An 8,200-nucleotide genomic window follows, 5' to 3' on the forward strand; every position below is an offset into this window, starting at 1 on the left:
GTGGAGGTAGTGAAAACTAGATAGTGAATATAGGAAAAGGTAGAAGGAGCTGCCTCAATCGTGGTGCCTAGTTAAAGTTCAGTACACAGCAAAAAATTAATTTTAATATCACATCAATCAACAATCAATACGAAACTAACGATTTTAAATTGGCTCACTACTTGACTAGCCTATTGGTCCCAAGCAAATCGACTAACGTACCCCATTCTAGTATAAATTCCAGTACTACACTATGTTTGTTTTGATTAGCTATGAGAGTTTGACAGATAAAATGAGGGGTTCGTGTATTTTCCTATATTTCGAGGGGTGAATCGATTAGCTTGGGACCGAAGATAGTACCAGAGCTGAGCCAAAAAATTGAGCTCGTTTTTTCGGGACTTTCGTGTCGAAAATATGGTATAATATTACTTGCCAAAAAGGGCAAAATTATCATTAATACCGTGCATGTGCTGACATTACGTTGCTTTTACTGCATTGTGTGGCTATACAAATTACATGGGATTTTCGACATGATTGAAGTGCATCCTCTTGGATGTAATATTAAAATTTATTTTTTGCTGTGTACGCTGAGCAATTTGCTGTAGACTAGTGAAAATATCTAGTAGCTGAGCTTGATTCAGGATTTTGTTGTAAGCTAGTGACCTTTAAACAAAGGTTGCTGAACCAGACCTTTTGTGATTGAAAATAAAAGCAGAAGTTGAGCACATGGTGATAAATTAAACTGCGAAAAAAGACTGTACAAGTGGCTTATTGTGTGATTTTTTTTTTTTTTTTTTGTAATTCCAAAGGTGCGTCGTTCAGTGTCTAATCAGTAGTTATCATTCTACCATTTTGAACAGAATATCAACAGAAATCGGATAACGTGTTTAAAAACAGCCTTTTCCGAAGATCTTAGAGTACACGAATAAAATTAACGGAACCCTAAAGTGAAAAGTATATATAACTCCGGTAATCGGTGAGAAGTCTATGATGAGCATTGTATGCTCCTAAGAACGAGTAAATAAAAACTGCTATAAAATTAATAGTCTTAGAATTTCTCTGTAGTTGCGACAGAATCATTCACAAAAAAAGTAGTGATCCAATATTAAACAGAGTCAGCAAGAATAAACGGAGTCAGCTGGAATAAATGGAGTCAGTAGGAGTAAACAAACGGATTGAGACAGACGATTTAACTGCCAGCAAGAAAATCCGAATAAGATACCAGAGGTCATGTAAGTCGTTTCATTTCGAGATATATCTGGAGTTAGGGCGTAACTGCCTTTGTAAACAATTACTTCTCTCGTTGATTTCTGGGAATTCAAGGCACGCCAATACAAACCAATATATCCATCGGGTAGGAGAATACTTCCTCTACTCGATGGTGATGTCGATTTGCCAGGGAGAGGCATGACTTTCGAGAAATCATCGAGAAAAATAATTGATTACAAAAGCTGTTACGCCCTAATTCCAGCTCTATCTAGATTTTACTATCGTATGTGTTTCCCTTTTTTAAGCTTCACGATGTCTCTAATTGGAACAATAGAACAATATATTCGGGGTTCGAGTTTCTCTCAATACAAGGAGAAAATGCACCTATTTCACCAGCTTAACAAGGTTCAGGATGATATGAAAAGATGTCTTTTCATAACCTTTAGCGGTCCCCTTTTTTCCGGGGAGATATTTGAATAATATTGAATATTATGAAATGATTACTAAATTACGAGTGCGGATTGATAAGGAAGAACCCAATATGATGTGCCCTATAAATTTCAAAATAATATACATACAACGCATTGAGGAATCTGCTGAATCTGTTAGCAGAAGGCTGTGTATTCGGAAATCACAAGGATGAGGCAGTAAAAGATAAGACTATCCGGGGATTGAGAGACGAGGAATAAAAGGAAAAGTTTTTGGTGCAATATGGGCTGAGTTTAGAAGAATTTAAGAAGATGGGGGTGCGTACTGAATTGATAAATCTTCGTGCAAGCTTTTTGGGGGACGATGACGGTAGAGTACTTTCTGTCAAACATCGTTTGGGTAGAAGGCGATCTGATATGATGAATATGGATAGCCCAGCAGAGGTGTGAGTAGAGGAGGAAGACTTTCGGAGGGATTTAGAAGTCGCAGTCGAAGCAGTAGCCCTAGCTGGGACAGGTATCAGCGCAACAATTTTTCGCATGGCAACAATTTTTCGCAGAATAAATACAGAGATAATCGAAGCTATGGTCATGCTCACCTTGTATGCAAACATTGCAGGCGCAAGGGTCATATCAAGCGAAATTGTCGTTTGATAAACAGAAGGAAATCGGTAAGCTTGGTTGAACAACAAAATCAACAGCAACTTCCCGATGAAACGTACACACTTAGAAATTATCACCGACTTCGGTAATTTTTACCGAAATCTGAACAGCTGAACCACAGACAAACAGACATAACACTCACAATCACATGCATCGCAAATAATGTTTTAGTTGGGAATGTGCTTGCATTTGTCCTGGTGGCGCCACTGAAGCATTGAGCAAGCCACCACATTTCGAACTTATCAGTGATGCCAGTTCTTTTTCACGTCTAGTTAGTAGATGTTAGCTCTTGAAAATGATAAGTGGTCAAGGCATCCCACTGGAGACACATACCGCATCTGACGAATACAGAAAAAAAGTTGTTGAATATTACATGCTGCACATTAGTCATTCCGTTCCTTATATTACGTTGTACGATGTACACAGAATTCGAGAACAAATCATGTTGATGACTGTATCAATTTTTACCAGTTATTGATGTTCAATACTACACCATGAATATCATTGATTGATACATTTTTTTTTTCTTCTGTGTACACATTGAAGTGATGAGCGGTGGTAGAAAGGCATTAATAATTGATGCACCTCGTTTAAAAACTTGTTTCCAGCAAAAGAAAAAGCAAAATAAACAAACAAAACAAATCCCTAAAAAAAAGTCTTAGCTTCTGTGATTTTTTTCCTACGGATCCGTATTTCTGCAGAATTCAATCAATTCTATAGATCTATGGAAAATTTAGTAGAACCGACATCACTGACTTTCATCTGTTTTGTTTTTATTCAACACAGTTGACGCGTTGACAGAACGAGGGAAAAGCAACTAGTGAAAAAATTGCATGAACACGGGATGCTCCGGTTGCCAAACAATGCTTGGGAATGTAGATGATAGATGGTGCTAGTGCGCATGCAAAATACGCTTGACGATATTTTTTGAAGAATTTTCTTCTAAGAGTTATGTCTGTTTGTCTGTGGCTGAACTATTCGGTAAAATTTATGCAAATCAATAAAATTGCTTTTCAGCTACTGGTTGAACATGTTTTGAAACTATTTTCAAATTCAATAGCCTTTAAAATGAAAGTCAAAGTTTTACCAAACAATCAGCTGTTTTGATTTCGGAAAAATTTACCGAACACGAAAAGAAAATCTTAGTCTTAGTAAATCCAAGGTCCCAGTGAAAGTAACGATGACGAAATGTCTCGCGAAATGTATCCTTCTATGATGATTTCCACCATTAATAACTTTAGTGGGCCTTGCATAGTTCAGGCTATTATTGATAATGTAAACGTCAGAATGGAAATTGACTGTGGTGCAGCAGTCTCCGTAATCAGCAAGGCAACTTTTTTGAACTTGTTTTCTCATATTGGTGTTACTAAATGCCAAAGCAAGTGAGTCGTAGTAAATAGAGAGCCACTTAATATTTATGGAAAAATGAAAGTTTTGGTTACAGCAAACAACTGGCAGCACGAAGTTACACTCAAAGTTTTATGGCGGTAAGCTCCAACTCGGATTAACTTTTAATACCGTCCCTGTTTGTATGATCTGAAAAATGTTTGCTCAGAATTATGTTGATTAACTCTGATGTCGACATCAAACCAGCCGGACATTCTTGATCGGGATTTAATCCGAGGATAATACCGGTTGGAGCTTACCACCATTAGAGAGCAAGTATAATTTTACCCCACTTTTTGGGTGAAACTGGTTAGATTCATTTTACCCTGGTTGGAGGAAAACGTTTTCTAGTTCCTTGTTGGTGAATAATGTGGTGGATAGCTTAACGTGTGATGATATAGGCCATGAAGCTGATTTGACGCTGAAAATAGATCAAACGATCTTCAAGAAGGCCTGTGCCTTTCAAATTAAGAGATAAGGTTATATCTCATTTAGATCAATTAGAACAATTAGAATTATATCTTTATAAAGATATATAAAAAGACGGGAATATCTGGCTCGTAATCGATTGCAAGGCTAACAATCAATGCTCACAGGAACCAACTAAAGTTGGTGACATCGAAGCGTAGGCTTTCCACGTTGTTTATGCCTTTGCCGAACAGGAAACGAGGTCGAGAGATGATGGATTCAGATGAGAAGGAAGAAGAATTTTTGGGTTTTCCGGATATGCCCGATACGGTTACAACCTCTCTGAATCATCGCAAGCGAACCAAACACAGCTCAAGAAGTCCCAATTCAAACTCGAAGTGTCTCAAGTTCGTTGCGAAGGGCAACTGACATTGCTGATTTTTCGAAGTCGTCTCAATACCAGTGTAAGTGAAATGAAAATATATCCAAGATAAATTCAACCTTGAAATCAATTCGCTACTTTGAACTATTCAATAGGTTAAAAGTTAATAGTTTGATAAGCATATAGTAGAATTACATTATAATCAAAAAAGATAACTAATTACATTGAAATTATTATTGTTGAATATCTTAGACTTTGAACATTTCCTTACTTAACAAAGGAGGACCTTTCCTTACTTATATATTGAAGATCATTCGACCTAATGTCAGATACAGAAAGACAATAAAAGTGGAACTCAATAAAGGAATATTTGTACTCTTAACTTTAAATGTAAACGTGTGTTATTATACAAAGGAAAGTATATATTACAATTTCAAGGTTTGCAATTCTACTCAGAGCTGGAAAGCGCTTCAGAGCGTTTGCAAAGTAGCTTTGTGCATGCATCTCACTACACTCGACAAAGAGTGTGTGGTTCTCCCATTTGCTTCGCACACTCTTTTCCAACTAATCTTTGAGAAAGCGATCCACACAATGAGCGGTACACCCCATGCGGTGCAGGGAGCGAATAAAATACAACGATCGTTAATGTCTTCTTTCAGGTCTTTGCAGACTTTTCCACCACGACTGCATGCATACGATATGAAGAAGTCCATAACGAAGAAGAATTTTGTCTTTTTGTTGGGTTTCCCATTTGAAACCCTACACTGAGTGGCGCTCTTTGCGTCGGAGCGGCCGTTACGATGGCTACACATTGAGTTTTCGTTATTTCTTGATGTGTGTCTGTCTCCTCTTCACCACTGCTTTACACTTACGCAGGGTGAAAGGCAAGCAAACTTTGTGTTTGCTTGATTCTCCCTTTGTTTATTTCAGAAAATCATTGCATTGCGCGCATTGAGTGATCAGATGACAGCCCTGTTTCTACCCATAGGTGAATCCTATATCAGGCAAAGGTATTAAATTCATATTAATTGTTCCTCGTCTTAATCAACGCCTACAAATCCGATCTACATATTTTTTACCGAGAATCGAATTTTTCGGGGAACTAGTGCTTTCGGGGAAATAGTTTTTGGTGAATTATATCATTTGAATAGCTGGTTCATTCTTTTTTTTTTCTTTGATTTGTTTTTCACCGATCTTGTATTTTCCGTATTTTTCAGATAAAACATTCGGTAAACTGTTTTCGGTGTACTGGTTTTCGGGGAAAAGTCGTTAAATTGTTATCGAAAACTTTGTAGAACATTGCAAGCCATCAATATTCCATTCAACTATGTTATAGTAATAATGTCCCTTATGTCGGCCGAAGTTTTCCTAATATTGGGACCATACATAAATTTCGAAGGAACAAAAAATAGCCATTTGTATTGTCCAAGGATAGGAGCGATGAGCCCAATCCATCCAGAGGCCAACATTTCTCTAAAATATAAGGTCATTCTTGGTTTGAAATCACATACAATTTTAATATCACAGTAGATAGCTTGTTAAATACTCGATTGATTTTTGTACATTTTCACAAATAATATGCCGAATGGACCAATACTATCGACTAGTGAACACAGAATTGATAAAGATTACTAATGAAAAAAAAAGTTACTGGGACACCGTGTTTGCTTTAGTAATACCAGCACCAGACGATATTTCCAAAGCTACATCAATATCTGCTCACTTGAAATTATTTTTGTTGTGACCTCGTTTACCGGCTAACCTATAATTAAATTTCCTTCTGGTTCCTGCGCTCACCAAGTCTAGCCCCGCATTCTGCGATGAATGTTCAATAGCTGTCAGCCTCTGCGATTCAATCACACGTCCAGTGACGTTCGCTCCGTCACAAAATCATCTCCATCTGACTGGACTAGTCGGTGACGATGGGTCGAATTACTGATCCGTACCAACCGAAATAACAACAAAGAGCTGACCCACACCGGGTGTGATAAAGCGACTTCATCTTCGATGTGCCTCTGATGGTAGTGCGAAACACGCTCCGTGGGATGCAGTATGGCCCACCAGGGCTGGAAATTCGCTGTGGGGATTTATATTTGACGGTACGCGGAATATTTGCGCAATGCAGATATTTTTTTGAATGTGTTTTATCTTGTTTGCTTTGAAGTTGGAATCGATGATTTTCGATTGTATGCAGAAGTAATATTTGTTCATCCTTTGAGAGGCTTTCTGACCAGAAGTTTGCTTTTGTGCAAGCTGTGAGATTTATTTCATATTTATGCTTTATATTTTTGTTCTAACAAATCGTCAATTTTAATATTGTGACACTGTAAACAGTTTTCATTTAATTTTTCACCAATGAAAACGGTTAAATAGAAAGCGCTCACACAACACATTTTAATTTAGAGAAGATTTTGAAGGAGAAAGATCTACTACAAAATCGTTGGTGGATGTTTGTTGACGCTTTCTTCAGCTTAGTTAGACGTCTTAGAAAAAGTTAGTTTTCCCACAAATTTTAGATGAGATCTACAACATTCACAGGGATATAAAGTTCACTCACGAGATACTATTAATCCCTATACTTCCAACCAATCGATAAAAAAAACCTGTATTTATCCACCTATGATGAGATCTGACCCTTCGCATTATGGGTTTTGGCCCTATTAGAAACTGGAGTACAAGGAACATATGTCTGGAAATGACTAATGTGGTCCTTGCAATTTGATATGACTACTATTGAACTATTTCTTGAATTCTCATGATTTGAGGTGTCGCATGATGGCAAGTCAGAAACTGGCCTTTTCCCCAGTGGTATTCGAAACATGTCCAATTGTGGCCAATGTGGTGCAGGACACTCACTACGACTACCAGTGATCTTGTTTTCGAATTTTCATGTTATTTGAAGGGTTGCAGGTGGGTTTGGCACGTTTCAGGACGCTTCTATTCTCAATACTCAGTACTCACCGGAACGTGTTCAGGCGATATCTCTGGATCCAGTTGACCAATTCTAAAAATATCCATTAGCGTTCAATGGGACCATGGTAACTTTTATTTGACAACTGTCCAGTACGGACCAATTACTGAGCCACATTTTGAAACCTTCATGTTGATGAAATATTGCAATAACCTGTTGCATCTGTACCCAAACGTCATGCTCCAGTGTTTCCTTCACATTTCCACATTCTGACCTATTGTGTCCGAATTGATGTAGGTACTGGCTGAAGCAACCATGACCAGATAGGATTTGTGTCATGTAGAAGTTTACCTCTTAATGATTTCTGTTCACTCAGATCGAGAGGTCTGTGTATCGATTTACCGTTTTCCGCCGTGTGCCATTTCTGCCTGCACTTGACCATCGACTCTGGTCTCACCACATTCCGTATTCTTCTGGTTTCCTTCCGCTTATAGCACTCGCTGTCCTCCGCCAGGATGGGTTATTCCGGCAATTACGGGAACATTTCGGCTGCATTCGACGAGATGTTTCTTTACGCGCTGACGACATGTATGGCCATTAGAGTGGGTCATCGTTATATGAAAGAACGCAAACTTTACCGCACCAATCGAGAACAACCCTTTTTTGGTTCCATTTGGAGTTCCAAAAAACTGTGAAAAATTTGGGGACGATTGGTTGTAACTCGGCTTTTCGCATTGCGTTTGAAATTTGTATGGAAATTAGTATGGGAAAACCAACTTTTTTGTATTTTTATCCCTAGAGACCACAATTTTGCATGAACCGTGAAGCTAAGTA

This window comes from Ochlerotatus camptorhynchus, unplaced genomic scaffold, assembly GCF_037179485.1.
Source record: "Ochlerotatus camptorhynchus isolate MF236.1 unplaced genomic scaffold, CSIRO-AGI_Acam_v1.1 ptg000457l, whole genome shotgun sequence".
NCBI classification, from domain to species: domain Eukaryota; kingdom Metazoa; phylum Arthropoda; class Insecta; order Diptera; family Culicidae; genus Ochlerotatus; species Ochlerotatus camptorhynchus.